The sequence below is a fragment of the Chiloscyllium punctatum genome, chromosome 31, assembly GCF_047496795.1.
Source record: "Chiloscyllium punctatum isolate Juve2018m chromosome 31, sChiPun1.3, whole genome shotgun sequence".
In the NCBI taxonomy this organism is placed as follows: Eukaryota; Metazoa; Chordata; class Chondrichthyes; order Orectolobiformes; family Hemiscylliidae; genus Chiloscyllium; species Chiloscyllium punctatum.
In genome coordinates this window covers 61,457,100-61,469,498 of record NC_092769.1, presented here as the reverse complement: position 1 = coordinate 61,469,498, position 12,399 = coordinate 61,457,100, and the positions used below count along the sequence as shown (strand labels likewise).

The 12,399-nt window shown below is 42.3% G+C and overlaps 6 non-coding genes across 6 annotated transcripts; all 6 read left to right on the top strand.

Annotated features, from left to right (window-relative positions):
* Positions 1-1,503: 1,503 nt before the first annotated feature.
* Positions 1,504-1,576, top strand: trnar-acg (transfer RNA arginine (anticodon ACG)). Its single transcript has one exon. It is a non-coding gene; the product is annotated as a tRNA-Arg (tRNA).
* Positions 1,577-3,281: 1,705 nt separating this feature from the next.
* trnar-acg (transfer RNA arginine (anticodon ACG)) lies at positions 3,282-3,354 on the top strand. Its single transcript has one exon. It is a non-coding gene; the product is annotated as a tRNA-Arg (tRNA).
* A 1,705-nt stretch (positions 3,355-5,059) lies between these two features.
* On the top strand, positions 5,060-5,132 carry trnar-acg (transfer RNA arginine (anticodon ACG)). Its single transcript has one exon. It is a non-coding gene; the product is annotated as a tRNA-Arg (tRNA).
* Positions 5,133-6,837: 1,705 nt separating this feature from the next.
* On the top strand, positions 6,838-6,910 carry trnar-acg (transfer RNA arginine (anticodon ACG)). The gene has a single exon. It is a non-coding gene; the product is annotated as a tRNA-Arg (tRNA).
* A 1,705-nt stretch (positions 6,911-8,615) lies between these two features.
* On the top strand, positions 8,616-8,688 carry trnal-aag (transfer RNA leucine (anticodon AAG)). The gene has a single exon. It is a non-coding gene; the product is annotated as a tRNA-Leu (tRNA).
* A 1,705-nt stretch (positions 8,689-10,393) lies between these two features.
* Positions 10,394-10,466, top strand: trnar-acg (transfer RNA arginine (anticodon ACG)). Its single transcript has one exon. It is a non-coding gene; the product is annotated as a tRNA-Arg (tRNA).
* The last annotated feature ends 1,933 nt before the right edge of the window (positions 10,467-12,399 follow it).

Genomic DNA, 12,399 nt, shown 5'->3' with positions numbered 1-12,399 from the left:
CTTTTCACTGAAAAGACATATTTCAGTCATTCCTGATGAAGGGCTTTTGCCCGAAACGTCGATTTCGCTGCTCGTTTGATGCTGCCTGAACTGCTGTGCTCTTCCAGCACCACTAATCCAGTATTTGGTTTTCAGCATCTGCAGTCATTGTTTTTACCATATTTCAATCTTTACCCAGTTCCCGCCGACATCAAACCACGATGCCATTGGACTGGATTGGACAATGTCAAAAATCACACAACACTAGGTTGTCGTCCAATAGGTTTATCTGAAAGTGCAAGAGTCCAGCGCCCCGCTCCTTCCTCAGGCAGCTAGTGTGAGAGAGTACATCGGACGCAGAATTTACAAGTAAAATATCAGAGTCATACAACTTCTGCGAACGTATTGAACAATCCTAGACAGCAAAATTGTTTTAAATTCTCGTCTGGGAAATGATCCTCAATATTTTACATTGGATTCTGGAGAATAATGTAATAATGGTCACTGCTTTATATTGGACTCTGGGGAACAATGTTCATTGTCGAGAGTGTGGTGCTGGAAAGGAACAGCATCCGAAGAGCAAGAGAATCGACGTTTCGGGCAAAAGCCGTTCATCAGGAATTACAGGGAATTCCTGTGTTGGGGCCTATTCCTGTGTTGTACTGTTCTCTTTCTTCTATTACCAATAAAGTAAACTTGAATGATCAAAATGATTTCAACCCAGATGTGGTTAATAGGTGAATCTGACTCTGACAGTGCCATGTAAATTTCTGTGGGTTTTGGGAATCAATTCAACTACTCAGCACAGTCTGAAAAGAAATCAAAAGCTTTGAAAAGTAAAGTTCACATCATTTCTAAACTTTCTAATTTTCTCTTCAAATCGGTTTTGTATCCTGGAATAAAATCAGAAATCAAACTGGTTCTGAGGAAACGTCCATAAGACAGAGGAGCAGAAATTATGCCACTCAGCCCATCGATTCTGCTCCGCCAATACGGCCGATAGGTTTTCCAATCCCATTTTCCCGCTTTCTCCCCCTAACCTTTGATTCCCTTGCTCCTCAATAACGTCTCTGTCTCTGTTTTAAATATAATCAATGGCCTGGCTTCCTCCAATGAGAGCCTTCAGGTGGCAATGAATTCCACAGATTCACCACATTCTGGCGAAAGAAGTTTCTCTTTATCTCCGGACCCGAACGTTAAAGTGTGATTTCATTCCACACATGCTGTCAGAGCAATTACCCAGCAATTTCTGACTTGGCTCCTGATTTCCAGCATCCGCAGTTGGCGTTTTTTTTGGTAACCTCGAAGTTTGTAAACTGACTTAGCGAAGACGTGATCTGAATGTGAGGTGTGCTCTTAGTTTTCGGTGAAATTCATCAGCTTTCAAAGTGAACGAGGTCAAGCAGTGAAACTGATGATCTTGCTGAATATTCAGCTTGTCGATTGACGATTGCCACTCATTTCATCATCAAGACCAAAGAATTGCAGAGGGGACTCGTCCTAACAAGTGACTTTTGAGCGTGCGGGCTAGTGGCGCAATGGATAACGCGTCTGACTACGGATCAGAAGATTGTAGGTTCGACTCCTACCTAGCTCGCGTGCGCTTGGAAATCACTTTAGCACACTCCTGTAAATTAACCTCAATGACAACGGAGGCGGATAACAAAAGGGCAATTTTCTCACATTAAACGAAAGAAAGTAATCAAGGAAAGCGGCAAAATAACAGATCAGTCAACAACACAGAATCAAATGAGTTAAGATGATGAGCAACGCAATTTTGATTCTGAAGGGTAAATGCCCTTTTCACTGAAAAGACATATTTCAGTCATTCCTGATGAAGGGCTTTTGCCCGAAACGTCGATTTCGCTGCTCGTTTGATGCTGCCTGAACTGCTGTGCTCTTCCAGCACCACTAATCCAGTATTTGGTTTTCAGCATCTGCAGTCATTGTTTTTACCATATTTCAATCTTTACCCAGTTCCCGCCGACATCAAACCACGATGCCATTGGACTGGATTGGACAATGTCAAAAATCACACAACACTAGGTTGTCGTCCAATAGGTTTATCTGAAAGTGCAAGAGTCCAGCGCCCCGCTCCTTCCTCAGGCAGCTAGTGTGAGAGAGTACATCGGACGCAGAATTTACAAGTAAAATATCAGAGTCATACAACTTCTGCGAACGTATTGAACAATCCTAGACAGCAAAATTGTTTTAAATTCTCGTCTGGGAAATGATCCTCAATATTTTACATTGGATTCTGGAGAATAATGTAATAATGGTCACTGCTTTATATTGGACTCTGGGGAACAATGTTCATTGTCGAGAGTGTGGTGCTGGAAAGGAACAGCATCCGAAGAGCAAGAGAATCGACGTTTCGGGCAAAAGCCGTTCATCAGGAATTACAGGGAATTCCTGTGTTGGGGCCTATTCCTGTGTTGTACTGTTCTCTTTCTTCTATTACCAATAAAGTAAACTTGAATGATCAAAATGATTTCAACCCAGATGTGGTTAATAGGTGAATCTGACTCTGACAGTGCCATGTAAATTTCTGTGGGTTTTGGGAATCAATTCAACTACTCAGCACAGTCTGAAAAGAAATCAAAAGCTTTGAAAAGTAAAGTTCACATCATTTCTAAACTTTCTAATTTTCTCTTCAAATCGGTTTTGTATCCTGGAATAAAATCAGAAATCAAACTGGTTCTGAGGAAACGTCCATAAGACAGAGGAGCAGAAATTATGCCACTCAGCCCATCGATTCTGCTCCGCCAATACGGCCGATAGGTTTTCCAATCCCATTTTCCCGCTTTCTCCCCCTAACCTTTGATTCCCTTGCTCCTCAATAACGTCTCTGTCTCTGTTTTAAATATAATCAATGGCCTGGCTTCCTCCAATGAGAGCCTTCAGGTGGCAATGAATTCCACAGATTCACCACATTCTGGCGAAAGAAGTTTCTCTTTATCTCCGGACCCGAACGTTAAAGTGTGATTTCATTCCACACATGCTGTCAGAGCAATTACCCAGCAATTTCTGACTTGGCTCCTGATTTCCAGCATCCGCAGTTGGCGTTTTTTTTGGTAACCTCGAAGTTTGTAAACTGACTTAGCGAAGACGTGATCTGAATGTGAGGTGTGCTCTTAGTTTTCGGTGAAATTCATCAGCTTTCAAAGTGAACGAGGTCAAGCAGTGAAACTGATGATCTTGCTGAATATTCAGCTTGTCGATTGACGATTGCCACTCATTTCATCATCAAGACCAAAGAATTGCAGAGGGGACTCGTCCTAACAAGTGACTTTTGAGCGTGCGGGCTAGTGGCGCAATGGATAACGCGTCTGACTACGGATCAGAAGATTGTAGGTTCGACTCCTACCTAGCTCGCGTGCGCTTGGAAATCACTTTAGCACACTCCTGTAAATTAACCTCAATGACAACGGAGGCGGATAACAAAAGGGCAATTTTCTCACATTAAACGAAAGAAAGTAATCAAGGAAAGCGGCAAAATAACAGATCAGCCAACAACACAGAATCAAATGAGTTAAGATGATGAGCAACGCAATTTTGATTCTGAAGGGTAAATGCCCTTTTCACTGAAAAGACATATTTCAGTCATTCCTGATGAAGGGCTTTTGCCCGAAACGTCGATTTCGCTGCTCGTTTGATGCTGCCTGAACTGCTGTGCTCTTCCAGCACCACTAATCCAGTATTTGGTTTTCAGCATCTGCAGTCATTGTTTTTACCATATTTCAATCTTTACCCAGTTCCCGCCGACATCAAACCACGATGCCATTGGACTGGATTGGACAATGTCAAAAATCACACAACACTAGGTTGTCGTCCAATAGGTTTATCTGAAAGTGCAAGAGTCCAGCGCCCCGCTCCTTCCTCAGGCAGCTAGTGTGAGAGAGTACATCGGACGCAGAATTTACAAGTAAAATATCAGAGTCATACAACTTCTGCGAACGTATTGAACAATCCTAGACAGCAAAATTGTTTTAAATTCTCGTCTGGGAAATGATCCTCAATATTTTACATTGGATTCTGGAGAATAATGTAATAATGGTCACTGCTTTATATTGGACTCTGGGGAACAATGTTCATTGTCGAGAGTGTGGTGCTGGAAAGGAACAGCATCCGAAGAGCAAGAGAATCGACGTTTCGGGCAAAAGACGTTCATCAGGAATTACAGGGAATTCCTGTGTTGGGGCCTATTCCTGTGTTGTACTGTTCTCTTCCTTCTATTACCAATAAAGTAAACTTGAATGATCAAAATGATTTCAACCCAGATGTGGTTAATAGGTGAATCTGACTCTGACAGTGCCATGTAAATTTCTGTGGGTTTTGGGAATCAATTCAACTACTCAGCACAGTCTGAAAAGAAATCAAAAGCTTTGAAAAGTAAAGTTCACATCATTTCTAAACTTTCTAATTTTCTCTTCAAATCGGTTTTGTATCCTGGAATAAAATCAGAAATCAAACTGGTTCTGAGGAAACGTCCATAAGACAGAGGAGCAGAAATTATGCCACTCAGCCCATCGATTCTGCTCCGCCAATACGGCCGATAGGTTTTCCAATCCCATTTTCCCGCTTTCTCCCCCTAACCTTTGATTCCCTTGCTCCTCAATAACGTCTCTGTCTCTGTTTTAAATATAATCAATGGCCTGGCTTCCTCCAATGAGAGCCTTCAGGTGGCAATGAATTCCACAGATTCACCACATTCTGGCGAAAGAAGTTTCTCTTTATCTCCGGACCCGAACGTTAAAGTGTGATTTCATTCCACACATGCTGTCAGACCAATTACCCAGCAATTTCTGACTTGGCTCCTGATTTCCAGCATCCGCAGTTGGCGTTTTTTTTGGTAACCTCGAAGTTTGTAAACTGACTTAGCGAAGACGTGATCTGAATGTGAGGTGTGCTCTTAGTTTTCGGTGAAATTCATCAGCTTTCAAAGTGAACGAGGTCAAGCAGTGAAACTGATGATCTTGCTGAATATTCAGCTTGTCGATTGACGATTGCCACTCATTTCATCATCAAGACCAAAGAATTGCAGAGGGGACTCGTCCTAACAAGTGACTTTTGAGCGTGCGGGCTAGTGGCGCAATGGATAACGCGTCTGACTACGGATCAGAAGATTGTAGGTTAGACTCCTACCTAGCTCGCGTGCGCTTGGAAATCACTTTAGCACACTCCTGTAAATTAACCTCAATGACAACGGAGGCGGATAACAAAAGGGCAATTTTCTCACATTAAACGAAAGAAAGTAATCAAGGAAAGCGGCAAAATAACAGATCAGCCAACAACACAGAATCAAATGAGTTAAGATGATGAGCAACGCAATTTTGATTCTGAAGGGTAAATGCCCTTTTCACTGAAAAGACATATTTCAGTCATTCCTGATGAAGGGCTTTTGCCCGAAACGTCGATTTCGCTGCTCGTTTGATGCTGCCTGAACTGCTGTGCTCTTCCAGCACCACTAATCCAGTATTTGGTTTTCAGCATCTGCAGTCATTGTTTTTACCATATTTCAATCTTTACCCAGTTCCCGCCGACATCAAACCACGATGCCATTGGACTGGATTGGACAATGTCAAAAATCACACAACACTAGGTTGTCGTCCAATAGGTTTATCTGAAAGTGCAAGAGTCCAGCGCCCCGCTCCTTCCTCAGGCAGCTAGTGTGAGAGAGTACATCGGACGCAGAATTTACAAGTAAAATATCAGAGTCATACAACTTCTGCGAACGTATTGAACAATCCTAGACAGCAAAATTGTTTTAAATTCTCGTCTGGGAAATGATCCTCAATATTTTACATTGGATTCTGGAGAATAATGTAATAATGGTCACTGCTTTATATTGGACTCTGGGGAACAATGTTCATTGTCGAGAGTGTGGTGCTGGAAAGGAACAGCATCCGAAGAGCAAGAGAATCGACGTTTCGGGCAAAAGACGTTCATCAGGAATTACAGGGAATTCCTGTGTTGGGGCCTATTCCTGTGTTGTACTGTTCTCTTTCTTCTATTACCAATAAAGTAAACTTGAATGATCAAAATGATTTCAACCCAGATGTGGTTAATAGGTGAATCTGACTCTGACAGTGCCATGTAAATTTCTGTGGGTTTTGGGAATCAATTCAACTACTCAGCACAGTCTGAAAAGAAATCAAAAGCTTTGAAAAGTAAAGTTCACATCATTTCTAAACTTTCTAATTTTCTCTTCAAATCGGTTTTGTATCCTGGAATAAAATCAGAAATCAAACTGGTTCTGAGGAAACGTCCATAAGACAGAGGAGCAGAAATTATGCCACTCAGCCCATCGATTCTGCTCCGCCAATACGGCCGATAGGTTTTCCAATCCCATTTTCCCGCTTTCTCCCCCTAACCTTTGATTCCCTTGCTCCTCAATAACGTCTCTGTCTCTGTTTTAAATATAATCAATGGCCTGGCTTCCTCCAATGAGAGCCTTCAGGTGGCAATGAATTCCACAGATTCACCACATTCTGGCGAAAGAAGTTTCTCTTTATCTCCGGACCCGAACGTTAAAGTGTGATTTCATTCCACACATGCTGTCAGAGCAATTACCCAGCAATTTCTGACTTGGCTCCTGATTTCCAGCATCCGCAGTTGGCGTTTTTTTTGGTAACCTCGAAGTTTGTAAACTGACTTAGCGAAGACGTGATCTGAATGTGAGGTGTGCTCTTAGTTTTCGGTGAAATTCATCAGCTTTCAAAGTGAACGAGGTCAAGCAGTGAAACTGATGATCTTGCTGAATATTCAGCTTGTCGATTGACGATTGCCACTCATTTCATCATCAAGACCAAAGAATTGCAGAGGGGACTCGTCCTAACAAGTGACTTTTGAGCGTGCGGGCTAGTGGCGCAATGGATAACGCGTCTGACTACGGATCAGAAGATTGTAGGTTAGACTCCTACCTAGCTCGCGTGCGCTTGGAAATCACTTTAGCACACTCCTGTAAATTAACCTCAATGACAACGGAGGCGGATAACAAAAGGGCAATTTTCTCACATTAAACGAAAGAAAGTAATCAAGGAAAGCGGCAAAATAACAGATCAGCCAACAACACAGAATCAAATGAGTTAAGATGATGAGCAACGCAATTTTGATTCTGAAGGGTAAATGCCCTTTTCACTGAAAAGACATATTTCAGTCATTCCTGATGAAGGGCTTTTGCCCGAAACGTCGATTTCGCTGCTCGTTTGATGCTGCCTGAACTGCTGTGCTCTTCCAGCACCACTAATCCAGTATTTGGTTTTCAGCATCTGCAGTCATTGTTTTTACCATATTTCAATCTTTACCCAGTTCCCGCCGACATCAAACCACGATGCCATTGGACTGGATTGGACAATGTCAAAAATCACACAACACTAGGTTGTCGTCCAATAGGTTTATCTGAAAGTGCAAGAGTCCAGCGCCCCGCTCCTTCCTCAGGCAGCTAGTGTGAGAGAGTACATCGGACGCAGAATTTACAAGTAAAATATCAGAGTCATACAACTTCTGCGAACGTATTGAACAATCCTAGACAGCAAAATTGTTTTAAATTCTCGTCTGGGAAATGATCCTCAATATTTTACATTGGATTCTGGAGAATAATGTAATAATGGTCACTGCTTTATATTGGACTCTGGGGAACAATGTTCATTGTCGAGAGTGTGGTGCTGGAAAGGAACAGCATCCGAAGAGCAAGAGAATCGACGTTTCGGGCAAAAGCCGTTCATCAGGAATTACAGGGAATTCCTGTGTTGGGGCCTATTCCTGTGTTGTACTGTTCTCTTTCTTCTATTACCAATAAAGTAAACTTGAATGATCAAAATGATTTCAACCCAGATGTGGTTAATAGGTGAATCTGACTCTGACAGTGCCATGTAAATTTCTGTGGGTTTTGGGAATCAATTCAACTACTCAGCACAGTCTGAAAAGAAATCAAAAGCTTTGAAAAGTAAAGTTCACATCATTTCTAAACTTTCTAATTTTCTCTTCAAATCGGTTTTGTATCCTGGAATAAAATCAGAAATCAAACTGGTTCTGAGGAAACGTCCATAAGACAGAGGAGCAGAAATTATGCCACTCAGCCCATCGATTCTGCTCCGCCAATACGGCCGATAGGTTTTCCAATCCCATTTTCCCGCTTTCTCCCCCTAACCTTTGATTCCCTTGCTCCTCAATAACGTCTCTGTCTCTGTTTTAAATATAATCAATGGCCTGGCTTCCTCCAATGAGAGCCTTCAGGTGGCAATGAATTCCACAGATTCACCACATTCTGGCGAAAGAAGTTTCTCTTTATCTCCGGACCCGAACGTTAAAGTGTGATTTCATTCCACACATGCTGTCAGACCAATTACCCAGCAATTTCTGACTTGGCTCCTGATTTCCAGCATCCGCAGTTGGCGTTTTTTTTGGTAACCTCGAAGTTTGTAAACTGACTTAGCGAAGACGTGATCTGAATGTGAGGTGTGCTCTTAGTTTTCGGTGAAATTCATCAGCTTTCAAAGTGAACGAGGTCAAGCAGTGAAACTGATGATCTTGCTGAATATTCAGCTTGTCGATTGACGATTGCCACTCATTTCATCATCAAGACCAAAGAATTGCAGAGGGGACTCGTCCTAACAAGTGACTTTTGAGCGTGCGGGCTAGTGGCGCAATGGATAACGCGTCTGACTAAGGATCAGAAGATTGTAGGTTCGACTCCTACCTAGCTCGCGTGCGCTTGGAAATCACTTTAGCACACTCCTGTAAATTAACCTCAATGACAACGGAGGCGGATAACAAAAGGGCAATTTTCTCACATTAAACGAAAGAAAGTAATCAAGGAAAGCGGCAAAATAACAGATCAGCCAACAACACAGAATCAAATGAGTTAAGATGATGAGCAACGCAATTTTGATTCTGAAGGGTAAATGCCCTTTTCACTGAAAAGACATATTTCAGTCATTCCTGATGAAGGGCTTTTGCCCGAAACGTCGATTTCGCTGCTCGTTTGATGCTGCCTGAACTGCTGTGCTCTTCCAGCACCACTAATCCAGTATTTGGTTTTCAGCATCTGCAGTCATTGTTTTTACCATATTTCAATCTTTACCCAGTTCCCGCCGACATCAAACCACGATGCCATTGGACTGGATTGGACAATGTCAAAAATCACACAACACTAGGTTGTCGTCCAATAGGTTTATCTGAAAGTGCAAGAGTCCAGCGCCCCGCTCCTTCCTCAGGCAGCTAGTGTGAGAGAGTACATCGGACGCAGAATTTACAAGTAAAATATCAGAGTCATACAACTTCTGCGAACGTATTGAACAATCCTAGACAGCAAAATTGTTTTAAATTCTCGTCTGGGAAATGATCCTCAATATTTTACATTGGATTCTGGAGAATAATGTAATAATGGTCACTGCTTTATATTGGACTCTGGGGAACAATGTTCATTGTCGAGAGTGTGGTGCTGGAAAGGAACAGCATCCGAAGAGCAAGAGAATCGACGTTTCGGGCAAAAGCCGTTCATCAGGAATTACAGGGAATTCCTGTGTTGGGGCCTATTCCTGTGTTGTACTGTTCTCTTTCTTCTATTACCAATAAAGTAAACTTGAATGATCAAAATGATTTCAACCCAGATGTGGTTAATAGGTGAATCTGACTCTGACAGTGCCATGTAAATTTCTGTGGGTTTTGGGAATCAATTCAACTACTCAGCACAGTCTGAAAAGAAATCAAAAGCTTTGAAAAGTAAAGTTCACATCATTTCTAAACTTTCTAATTTTCTCTTCAAATCGGTTTTGTATCCTGGAATAAAATCAGAAATCAAACTGGTTCTGAGGAAACGTCCATAAGACAGAGGAGCAGAAATTATGCCACTCAGCCCATCGATTCTGCTCCGCCAATACGGCCGATAGGTTTTCCAATCCCATTTTCCCGCTTTCTCCCCCTAACCTTTGATTCCCTTGCTCCTCAATAACGTCTCTGTCTCTGTTTTAAATATAATCAATGGCCTGGCTTCCTCCAATGAGAGCCTTCAGGTGGCAATGAATTCCACAGATTCACCACATTCTGGCGAAAGAAGTTTCTCTTTATCTCCGGACCCGAACGTTAAAGTGTGATTTCATTCCACACATGCTGTCAGAGCAATTACCCAGCAATTTCTGACTTGGCTCCTGATTTCCAGCATCCGCAGTTGGCGTTTTTTTTGGTAACCTCGAAGTTTGTAAACTGACTTAGCGAAGACGTGATCTGAATGTGAGGTGTGCTCTTAGTTTTCGGTGAAATTCATCAGCTTTCAAAGTGAACGAGGTCAAGCAGTGAAACTGATGATCTTGCTGAATATTCAGCTTGTCGATTGACGATTGCCACTCATTTCATCATCAAGACCAAAGAATTGCAGAGGGGACTCGTCCTAACAAGTGACTTTTGAGCGTGCGGGCTAGTGGCGCAATGGATAACGCGTCTGACTACGGATCAGAAGATTGTAGGTTCGACTCCTACCTAGCTCGCGTGCGCTTGGAAATCACTTTAGCACACTCCTGTAAATTAACCTCAATGACAACGGAGGCGGATAACAAAAGGGCAATTTTCTCACATTAAACGAAAGAAAGTAATCAAGGAAAGCGGCAAAATAACAGATCAGTCAACAACACAGAATCAAATGAGTTAAGATGATGAGCAACGCAATTTTGATTCTGAAGGGTAAATGCCCTTTTCACTGAAAAGACATATTTCAGTCATTCCTGATGAAGGGCTTTTGCCCGAAACGTCGATTTCGCTGCTCGTTTGATGCTGCCTGAACTGCTGTGCTCTTCCAGCACCACTAATCCAGTATTTGGTTTTCAGCATCTGCAGTCATTGTTTTTACCATATTTCAATCTTTACCCAGTTCCCGCCGACATCAAACCACGATGCCATTGGACTGGATTGGACAATGTCAAAAATCACACAACACTAGGTTGTCGTCCAATAGGTTTATCTGAAAGTGCAAGAGTCCAGCGCCCCGCTCCTTCCTCAGGCAGCTAGTGTGAGAGAGTACATCGGACGCAGAATTTACAAGTAAAATATCAGAGTCATACAACTTCTGCGAACGTATTGAACAATCCTAGACAGCAAAATTGTTTTAAATTCTCGTCTGGGAAATGATCCTCAATATTTTACATTGGATTCTGGAGAATAATGTAATAATGGTCACTGCTTTATATTGGACTCTGGGGAACAATGTTCATTGTCGATAGTGTGGTGCTGGAAAGGAACAGCATCCGAAGAGCAAGAGAATCGACGTTTCGGGCAAAAGCCGTTCATCAGGAATTACAGGGAATTCCTGTGTTGGGGCCTATTCCTGTGTTGTACTGTTCTCTTTCTTCTATTACCAATAAAGTAAACTTGAATGATCAAAATGATTTCAACCCAGATGTGGTTAATAGGTGAATCTGACTCTGACAGTGCCATGTAAATTTCTGTGGGTTTTGGGAATCAATTCAACTACTCAGCACAGTCTGAAAAGAAATCAAAAGCTTTGAAAAGTAAAGTTCACATCATTTCTAAACTTTCTAATTTTCTCTTCAAATCGGTTTTGTATCCTGGAATAAAATCAGAAATCAAACTGGTTCTGAGGAAACGTCCATAAGACAGAGGAGCAGAAATTATGCCACTCAGCCCATCGATTCTGCTCCGCCAATACGGCCGATAGGTTTTCCAATCCCATTTTCCCGCTTTCTCCCCCTAACCTTTGATTCCCTTGCTCCTCAATAACGTCTCTGTCTCTGTTTTAAATATAATCAATGGCCTGGCTTCCTCCAATGAGAGCCTTCAGGTGGCAATGAATTCCACAGATTCACCACATTCTGGCGAAAGAAGTTTCTCTTTATCTCCGGACCCGAACGTTAAAGTGTGATTTCATTCCACACATGCTGTCAGAGCAATTACCCAGCAATTTCTGACTTGGCTCCTGATTTCCAGCATCCGCAGTTGGCGTTTTTTTTGGTAACCTCGAAGTTTGTAAACTGACTTAGCGAAGACGTGATCTGAATGTGAGGTGTGCTCTTAGTTTTCGGTGAAATTCATCAGCTTTCAAAGTGAACGAGGTCAAGCAGTGAAACTGATGATCTTGCTGAATATTCAGCTTGTCGATTGACGATTGCCACTCATTTCATCATCAAGACCAAAGAATTGCAGAGGGGACTCGTCCTAACAAGTGACTTTTGAGCGTGCGGGCTAGTGGCGCAATGGATAACACGTCTGACTACGGATCAGAAGATTGTAGGTTCGACTCCGACCTAGCTCGCGTGCGCTTGGAAATCACTTTAGCACACTCCTGTAAATTAACCTCAATGACAACGGAGGCGGGTAACAAAAGGGCAATTTTCTCACATTAAACGAAAGAAAGTAATCAAGGAAAGCGGCAAAATAACAGATCAGCCAACAACACAGAATCAAATG